Source organism: Lynx rufus, unplaced genomic scaffold, assembly GCF_022079265.1.
Source record: "Lynx rufus isolate CCGP_SWC_20201006 ecotype Redwood Valley unplaced genomic scaffold, mLynRuf1.p SCAF_14, whole genome shotgun sequence".
NCBI classification, from domain to species: Eukaryota; Metazoa; Chordata; class Mammalia; order Carnivora; family Felidae; genus Lynx; species Lynx rufus.
Genome location: NW_025814828.1, coordinates 61,686,019 through 61,696,201, shown reverse-complemented (window position 1 = coordinate 61,696,201; position 10,183 = coordinate 61,686,019). Strand labels below are relative to the sequence as shown.

Here is a 10,183-nt window from a genome sequence, read left to right as displayed (position 1 = left end):
TATATGTCCATCAGAGCTCTTGGGTGACCAGATGCATTGTCAATAAGCAGTAATATTTTAAAAGGATATTTTTTTTCTGAGAAGTAGGTCTTAGAAGTGGCTTGAAATATTAAGTAAATCATGCTGTAAACAGATGTGCTGTCATTCGGGCTATTTTGTTCTATTTATAGAGCACGGGCAGAATAGACTTTTTTTTTTCACTTTGCAGTTTCAACTCTTATACCAAAGATTGACAGCACACAGGGAGAAGAAAAGCAACAAACAAGGAACATAAAACAAATTGATCTCACATGCTACTTTCAATCAACAGAACGTGGCTCTCTAGATAGCTGTGTTTAGAAGGAATCTGAGGCTTCAGCCTCACTTAGCAGAAAGACTATTGCAACTAATTATCAATATCCGCCAATTTCACTCAACCCAGAAGAAACCAATGACACCAAAGTTGGCAGAAAAAAATGGCATTGGCTGTACCACCAGGGCCAATAAAGAAGCCAGCAAAGGTCTGAGGAAATCTGGAGTGGGCATTCTGGTGGTATCTGGTCCAGAAGGTAAATGGGATTCTAGACCAGGGATCACCAAAATCTCCTTCCTCTGCCCAGATCAGCAGCCCGAACTCAATGTCATCACAGGTCCTGGGCCCAGATACAGCCCCATCTGCAATCTCCACTCAGGTTTTCCTCTCATCCTGGTCCTCAGCCTCAGCTGAAGCAGCGTTCAGAGCATTTAAGGCCTCTTTTTCAGCCTCCATGAATGATGTGGTCCAGTGGCAAGGATTTCTCTTCTGAACCTTTGCAATGAATCTCAGCACTTTCATCTCACTAGCTTTATGGTAGGAACAGAGGCCCCAGAGGAATTCATACTCAAGAGGGTTGCTGTTCAGCATTTGTCTGTAATCCAGGTACTTTTGCTTTACAAACTCATAAACGAGAAGTTTCCTTAGATCTCTAAGGAGAGAATATCTCACCCCAGAACTCGGTCCCATCTTGCTTAGTGTCTCCTAGAGGACAGCTTCACTGGCACAGTTGCCATTCATGAATATGATGCCCAATGCCACTAAGAGAACACCCAGCTTGGGTGTGTCTTTGTCCCCAGTGTGCGAGCTAGGGACTTGGGGGTTACTGAGAAGAATCTACAGGTGCTCTTGTCAATCTCCTTCAGTTGAATCCCAAATTTCTTCTCCAGGATAAACATCAGTGTATTTATGGCTGATATCCCACAGCGTTTCTGAGTGCTTGATGGGCACCTTGGTATAATATTTAAGCATCAAGTATTGAATCAACTTATTTGTTCTTTCCTGAAGAAGGGCCACATGTGGACATTGTGGGGAACCCAGGTTCTGTGATGCATGCTAGTTGGGAGAGGGGTGCAGATTCTGCTAGTCAGGTGAAATTGACCAATCAGGTGGGAGTGGCCTGTCAATGGAAAGTAGCCAATCAGGTGGCAGAAGACAGTCAGGTGGTAGTGGCCAGTCAGGAGGGCCTTGCCAATCTGAAGGATGCTGCCCGCCTGGTGGGTTCTGCCAGGCCAGTGGGTTCAGCCAGACAACCGTACCAAGCCAGACAATGGGGTTCTGCCAAGCAACTGAGTTCTTCCAGGCTTGTGGGGTCTGTCCTAGCTGGGAGGTTCTCATGTGCTGGTGGGGTCTGCCTGGCTGGCTGTTTTTGCCAGCCTGATGGGTTCTGCCAGGACAATGGGGTCTGTCAGAGCACATTGGAGGGTGCCCAAGGTGGGCAGACCTCCAGGTCCCTGCAGCCAGTAGAACTTGCCTCTAATCCCCACTGCTATCCTTTTCTACATTCAAGGTATTAACCTTGTGTGTTCTCTTGCTCTAAATTATAGCCAAATTATAGTCCTAGACTCTAGAGTCTGAGCCTCAGAACCATCTGCTGATATCTGTGGAGCTTGTTTAATATTCTGGGTATGGGTATAAGCTTTTGGGGGCTTAGTGGTGTCATTCAAAGCCTTAAAGGCTGTCTTAGACTAAGTATTAACCATATCACTGGCTATGACAGAGAAATTGTAGGTGGCACTTGGGCCAACTTTAATAGTGGTGTTCAAGGACTTAAAGGCCATCTTGGACTTGTTAGCTGTTAACTTGCAGGTGGAAAATATCATAGGCAGCATTTTCAGACCTTTGGGGTGGCAACCTGGGACTTAAAGGCTGCCTTACATAGGACATTGGAAATCTCCTTGGCATTAAGAGCCTGAAAGAAATCATACACACGATTTGGGCCTTTTGTCATGGCATTCTGAGCATTAAAACTGTTTTGGGCACAGTGGCAGCTGCTAAAACTCAAACATCAGCCATCTCACTGGCTGTTGGGGTCTGTGAACTCTGGGAACTAGCATTTGGCCCAGCTGCTGTGGCCTGGTTGGTAGGTGGATCCTCCGAACTCTGGATGCCCTCATAAGAGTCTGCATAAGTAAGGTGTTGTCTTCAATAGAGGCCTTGGCCTGCAAGTGCAGGAGGCCCATACCAACTCCTTTTTCTGAGCCATGGCTCCTGTCCCTCTCGAAAGAGCAGAGCCTTGCCTCAGACTCTAACCCCAACCCCCTTGTTACCTCCCTTATTCATCACTCAGAGAATTGAAATTCCCCTGATTGGTTTTCTGCCGCTGCACCCTCTCCTTGTCCAGTAGAAAATGCCAGTCAGTATCCCAGAACAGACATAATTTTTTTAAGCTTACTTATTTTTGAGAGAGAGAGAGAGCAGAGAGTGAAAGCGAGCAGGGGAAGGGCAGAGAGAAAGGAAGAGAGAGGATCCAAGCAGGCTCTGCATTGTCAGTGTAGAGCCCAAAGGGAGTCTTGAACTCACGAACCTTGAGATCATGACCTGAGTCAAAATTGACAATGCCACTCAGGCATCACATGGTCCAAGAAGAATTCTAAGACACACACACACAAAATAAGGAATTCTGAAATGCAGAAGAGCTCAAGCTGCAGGACACTAATCAATGATGTTCCACTAGACAAGATTAATTTGCATTTATGTGGACAAGAATCATGTGCATTATTATCATTTTTCAAAAATTTACAGAATTATAACATAGATGAAGCACAGTGAAGCTAACTCAAATGGCAAAGCTAGAGGGAACATTGACTAATAATTTTTTTCACCCTAGAACACTCACTATCTTTCCCTTCCATTTCAAATTGTTTCACTTCAAAGACCCAATAGTTATGCCCAATAGCATCACATGACCAATGTGCCCCAGGTACACTCACCAGCACCACCTTCCCACCATCCCGCATCATGGGGGTTGCTCCTAGAATCTCTGCAAGTGACCTTGATCAACTTGCCGTTAATGGAATCTTGAAAAACCATGTACTCCCAACACATATTTATTTATTTATTTATTTATTTATTTAGAGTGGGGGATAGTGCACACACATGTGAGAGAAGGGCAGAAACAGCGAGGGAGAGAGAGAATCCCAAGCAGGCTCTGTTCTGTCAGTGCAGAGCCCAACATGGGTCTCAATGTCACAAACTGTGAGATCATGACCTGAGGTGAAATCAACAGTCAGAAACTTACACGACTGACCCACACAGGAATTCCTTTTTCTCCTTTCTTTTTTGCAGAAATAGAATTTAGTGATTCATCACTTACACCTAACACCCAGAGTTGATCCGAAAATGTGTCCCCCTTAATGCCCCTTGCCTATTTAGCCCATCCACCCACCCAACACCTCTCCAGCAATCCTGTTTATACTCTGTATTTAAGAGTCTCTTATGGTTTGTCTCCCTCTCTGTCTTTATCTTATTTTTGCTTCCTCTTGCCTTATTTTCTTCTGTTTTGTATCTTATCTGCTTTGTATCTTAAATTCCACATATGAGTGTAGTCATATGATATTTGTCTTTCTCTGACTGTTTTATTTCACTTAGCATGATACAGTCTAGTTAATCTACATTGTTGCCAATGGCAAGGTTTCGTTCTTTTTGATCATTGGGTAATATTCCATTGTATGTATATATATACCATTCTTCTTTATCCATTCATCAATGGGTGGTCATTTGGTCTCTTTCCATACCTTTGCTACTGTCGATAGTGCTGCTATAAACATTGGGGTGCATGTGCCCATTTGAAACAACACTCCTGTATCCTTTGGATATACACCTAGTAGTGCAATTACTGGGTCATAGGGTAGTTCTACTTTTAATTTTTTTGAGGAACTTCCATACTGTTTTCCAGAGTGGCTATACCAGTTTGCATTCCCACCAGCAGTGCAAAAGGGTTCCTCTTTCTCTGCATCCTTGCCAACATCTGTTGTTGCCTGGGTTGTTCATTTTAGCCATTCTGATAGGTGTGAGGTGGTATCTCATTGTGGCTGCAATTTCATTTGATGATGAGAGTGATGTTGAGCATTTTTTTCATTTGTCTGTTAGCCATCTGTATGTCTTCTTTGTAAATTGTCTATCCATGCCTTTTGCACATTTCTTCACTGAATTATTTGCTTTTGGGGTGTTGAGTTGGTAAGTTCCTTATAGATTTTGGATACTAACCTTTTATCTGATATGTCATTTGCAAATATCTTCTCCTATTCCATTAGTTGCCTTTTAGTTTGCTGATTGTTTCCTTCACTGTGCAGAAGTTTTTATCTTGATAAATTCCCAGTAGTTCATATTTGCTTTTGTTTCCCTTGCCTCTGGAGACATGTCAAGTAAGAAGTTGCTACAGCCAAGGTCAAAGAGGTTGTTGCCTGTTTTCTCCTCTAGGATTTTTATGGATTCCTGTGTTACATTTAGGTTTTTCATCCATTTGAGTTTATTTTCATGTATGGTGTAAGGAAGTGGTCCAGGTTCATTCTTCTGCATGTCGTTGTCCAGTTTTCCCAACACCCTTTGCTGAAGAGACTTTTTTTCCCATTGGATATTCTTTCCTACAGTGTCAAAATATAGTTGGCCATGAATTTGTAAGTCCATTTGTGGGTTCTCTATTCTGTTCCATTGATCTATAGGTCTGTTTTGTGCCAGTACCATACTGTCTTGATGATTGCAGCTTTGTAATACAACTTGAAGTCCGGGATTGTGATGCCTCCAGCTTTTGCTTTCTTTTTCAGGATTGCTTTGGCTATTCAGGTTCTTTTATGGGTCCATACAAATTTTAGGATTGTTTCTTCTAGCTCTGTGAAGAATGCTGGTGTTATTTTGATATGGGTTGCATTGAATATGTAGATTTATTTGGGTAGTATCGACATTTTGACAATATTTGTTCTTTGAATCCATGAACATGGAATGTTTTTCCATTTCTTTGTGCCAGAATAAACATAATTCTTAAGGCCCCTAGGATTTTTGGAATTAGCATTGGCTTCAACTTAAAGTCACCAGCGGCATTAACCCTTAAGAAGAGAGTCAGCTTGTCATTTTAGAGCCAGGCATTGGCTTCTCCTTTCTAGGTATGAAAATCCTAGATGGTGTCTTCTTCAAGTAGAAGGCTGTTTTGAAAATCTGTTATTGAGTGTAGTCACCTTTATTAATTATCTTAGCTAGATCTTCTGGATAACTCGCTGCAGATTCTACATCTACATCTACTTGAAGCATTTGCTGTTTCACCTTGCACTTTTATGTTAAGGACATGGCTTCTTTCCTTAAACCTCATGAACCAACCTGTGCTAGCTTCAAACTTTTTCTTTTGCAGCTTCCCCACCTCTTCATGGAATTAAAGAGAGTTAGGGCCTTGCTGTGGATTAGGTTTTGGCTTCAGGGAATATTGGAGCTGGCTTGATCTTCTATCCAGACCACTGAAATTTTTCCATATCAGCAATAAAGATGTTTCTCTTTCTTATCATTGGTGTGTTCACTAGAGTAATACTTTTAATTTCCTTAAAAACTTTTCCCTTGCATTTATAACTTGGCTAACTGTTTGACACAAGGGGCCTAGCTTTCAGCCTTTCTCGGTTTTTGATATGCCTTCCTCACTAAGCTTAATCATTTTAAGCTTCTGATTTAAAATGAGAAACATATGACTTGTCCTTTCACTTGAACACATAGAGGTCATTGTAATGCTATTAATTGGCCTAATTTTAATATTGTTCCTCTGGGAATTGGAAGAACTGAGGAGAGGGAGTGAGATAGGGGAACAGCCAGTCAGTGGAGAAGTCAGAACGCACACACAATATTTATTAAGTTCACCATCATATACAGGTGCAATTTGTATCATCACAAAGCAGTTACAATAGCAATATCAATAATCACTGATCACCATAACAATATAATAATTAAATAGTATGAAATATTGTGAGAATTACCCAAATGCAACACAGATATGAAGTTAGCAATTTTGGGAAAAAATGGCACCAATACACTTGCTCAAAGTAGGGTTGCCACAAACTTTAATTTGTAAAATATGCATTACCTGCAAAGTGTAATCAAAGTGCAATAAAACAAGGAATGCTTGTAATTCCAAAGTGGAACATTGTTTTGTATAAGAGGGGTTCCTTTTAAGTCTTGTACTGATGGCATGTATTGGTCGGTTATATTTTAACCCTTTTGTGAAATTATATCTTGTTTAAAGTTGCTTATTATCATTTTTTAAGTAATACTTAGACTATTCAGAGAGATTACTTAATTTACTGGTTGCTGTGCAATGTGATGCCAAGTTTTAATGTGTTAAGTACTGTTAAAAAGGCTTGCCTTTCTTACAGTTTTTCATGAGACACTTTGTACCACCCACACCACTTTTGTAATTGCAAAATCTAGAAAATACCTTATATGTATATGGTGCACAGTTACTAGTCAAACCAGTAGATGAATTTCTATTCAAACTTGTTTCTTTTATATCATCTTTATTTTGTTTTATAATAAGTTGTGGAGGGACAAGTCAAACATGTGCAAGTCACTGATCAATCTGCTATTTCTCAACTAATGGAAAATGTCTCCTGTGCTTACAATTATTTCAAATTATTGTGATAAAGACAACAACAACGTTACTCAATCTGATAAAAGAAATCACTAGAACTGAATGACAAAGCACCATAGTACATTTTTTCCTGAAATCCATTAACCTCACTCATATGAAACTTACCAAAGAATTTATTTTGATGTAAGTACACATTTCTTTTTCTCTAAATGTTTAGTTTTGAGACAGGCAGAGAGCATGGGAGGGGCAGAGAGAGACAGAGGATCTGAAGCAAGCTCTGTGCTGACAGCAGAGAGCCCAATATGGGGCTCCAATTCATGAACCACAAGATCATGACCTGAGCCAAAGTCAGATGCTTAATTGACTGAGCCACCCAGGCACCCCCACATTTCTTTTATTAGTAGTTACTGTGCCTCATACTCTATTAAATGTACTCCACACATATGGAGAAGTTAGGTGTCCCAGAAATTAAGTATCTATCCTGTCTTTGATAATATAATACCTCTCTGGAAAATAAAGAGGTCATTGATGATGGTAATCTGAGATTCAATAAGGTAGTTTTTGAAAATAGTGGATAAGATTTAGGGTCTCATTCATAAAACAGAAAGTGTTTCATTTCAAAGATGATTGAAAGGGAATGACCAGCCCTCATGTGATAAACATTTAACTCACAATTTTTCCTCCTGTCCTTGATTCATGAATATTAAATCAACTTGTCCTCTACTATTGTAAGAAAACAAATGCTTGTTGATTGGTTTATGAGAAAATGTATTCCCTAAAGGTGTCCATTAGTTTTTTTTTCCATACTAATGTAAGCTAAAATATATTTTTCACTTGAAATTCTAGGGCAGAATTTTCAATACCCTAGTGTTAATGCCTGCAACATAACTGTTCTGAAACTATTCTTACTTATGTTTTTCTATGCTACATTGAACATCTTATGGGAAAATATATCTGTGGAACACCACAATAGTTGTTCTGTATCTGCTGGTAATCTATACTAGTATTTCAAGAAGACTACATTCAGAAGTAGTGTTATAGGGACTCTTAAGGTAATACTTCTGTCCAAAATAGGATAGAAAGTAATGACAACAGCAACCAAAAAAAAGTATATATATAATAAATATATATAATATATATAATATATATAATATATAATATATAATAAATATATATAATATATAATATATAATAAATGTATATATATGTATTATATATATGCATTATATATATGTAATTACTTTTATCTATATATAAAAGGAAACTCTTTCATACATTAATTTAATTTTTCACGATGCTAAAACAATACGTTGAAAAATAAGAACTTCAACTAACCAGTTGTTTGCTCATTCCACATGAGTACAAATAGGTCAACAATTCCCCAAATAGCGACTTAACTTGCCCTTTTGAATTCCAGAACAGATATGTTTGTTATACAGAAGGGGTAAGAAATTATAGTTTCAGATTATTTTTGGGTAACATTGGATCAATGTCATTCTCCAACTATAAAAACTTAATGATGTATGCTTTGTGTATAATTACTCTGTAAGTTAGTGCTTCTGGCACCTCTACCACTTCCACTTATTCCATATATATGACTCCCAATGTGGATAATCAAAGTCCTCTGAAAATAATTGGCCAAAGTAGTTCCTTATAGATATTAGAAACAAATTTGTAAAATTAAAAATAGCAATATTTTTACTGCTTTTGATAAGCATTGTTATTTCATTGAGTAATCAACTAAAAATTACTTAGTTCTCTTTTTATCTGGACACTCTCTGGACCCATCCCCCTACACACATGTGCGTGCGCATACACATGAACACACACACATACAGACATAAAATCTTAATCACATAATGTAACTGTATCTGGAGTACCATTTCTCATCCACAGAAATAGTTATAATCATTCTAAGCAGCGTACAGCCAGTAACCCCTGCTATACCCCTTTGGACAATGTAACTATTCACATATTTAAAAAAATTCAGGACTTATCATGTAATAAGAATACCACAGAGAACAATAAATTTCTTAAGAAACTCAAGGGGGAAACACTACAAAAATTCAGGTAATAGGAGGGCTGGCTTTATTTGCATATGTTTACAGAAGTGGCTAATCAGGACCCATTTAGTTCCAAGTAGCAAGAATTCAACTCAAATTAAGTTAAATTAACACTGAGAATATAGTTAGTTCATATAGCTTAAAAAAATGCTGGAGAAGCTATAAATGGATGGAGGAATCCCAAAAACCAGGACTTCAGGGCCTAGAAACAGAGTCAAATATATTAATGTTTATATATGTGTATATATACACATATGTATGTATATATACACACATATATGTGTATATATACACATATATATGTATATGTATGTTTATATATAGGGTGTAATGCATGTATATATGCTAATATTTATATATATGGTATATACTAATGTTGTCTATATGTAACATATACAATATATTATATCTATCTATCTAAATAACAATATATTATATCTATCTATCTAAATATACCTATCTATTGGTAAGGTGTATTTTGATTAGCGAGGAAATTTTCATTTTCATTTTGAAATACCTAACATTGTCCAATACAAACACACAGTGACAGGGCGCCTCGGTGGCTCAGTTGGTTAAGCATCTAACTCTTGATTTTGACTCATGCTATGATCTCACAGTTGTTAGATCAAGCTCTGCATTGGGCTCTGAGCTGACAGTGTGGAGCCTCCTTGGGATTCTCTCTCCCTCACTCTCTACCCCTCTCCCCTTCATGCTTTCTCCCTGTCTCTGTCAAAATTAAAACAAAACAAAACAAAACAAAATAAATACACTGTGACCTTGTTGTACAGCTGCTTGGAATATTTCAAGTGCTGAGTGTTGATTCTTAGAGTACTTTCAGGCTAGATCTGTGAGGGAAAGCAAAAAAAAAAAGAACTAGACAATAAAGATTTCTCATTGAGTCAGAAAAACAATGGTATGACCCAGAAAGTATTAAGTTGATTAAAGAACTTAAACCAATATCTAGCACTTAATGCGTGTCAGATAAATATTAATTCTTACACTGTGCTTTTAATAATTCATCTCATTTATTCTTTACAATATCCCCCAAATAGAAAGTTTCATTTTACAAATGAGGAAATTGGAATGCCAAGAAAATTTTGCAAGGTCATACAGCTTATAAATGAATTATTCATCTAGGTTTGGAACCCAGGCATGTTTTTTTCTCAAATCTATTGTGTTATACTACTTGTCAAAACAGTGCCTTATAGTAGAACTTTAAATTATGCTATTATTTTTGAGGTAAGTTTGTTTATGTAAATAGAT

At 38.0% G+C, this 10,183-nt stretch overlaps 1 pseudogene; it reads right to left on the bottom strand.

Annotated features, from left to right (window-relative positions):
* Positions 1 to 408: 408 nt before the first annotated feature.
* On the bottom strand, positions 409 to 2,475 carry LOC124509289 (melanoma-associated antigen D1-like; annotated as a pseudogene).
* Between the last annotated feature and the right edge of the window lie 7,708 nt (positions 2,476 to 10,183).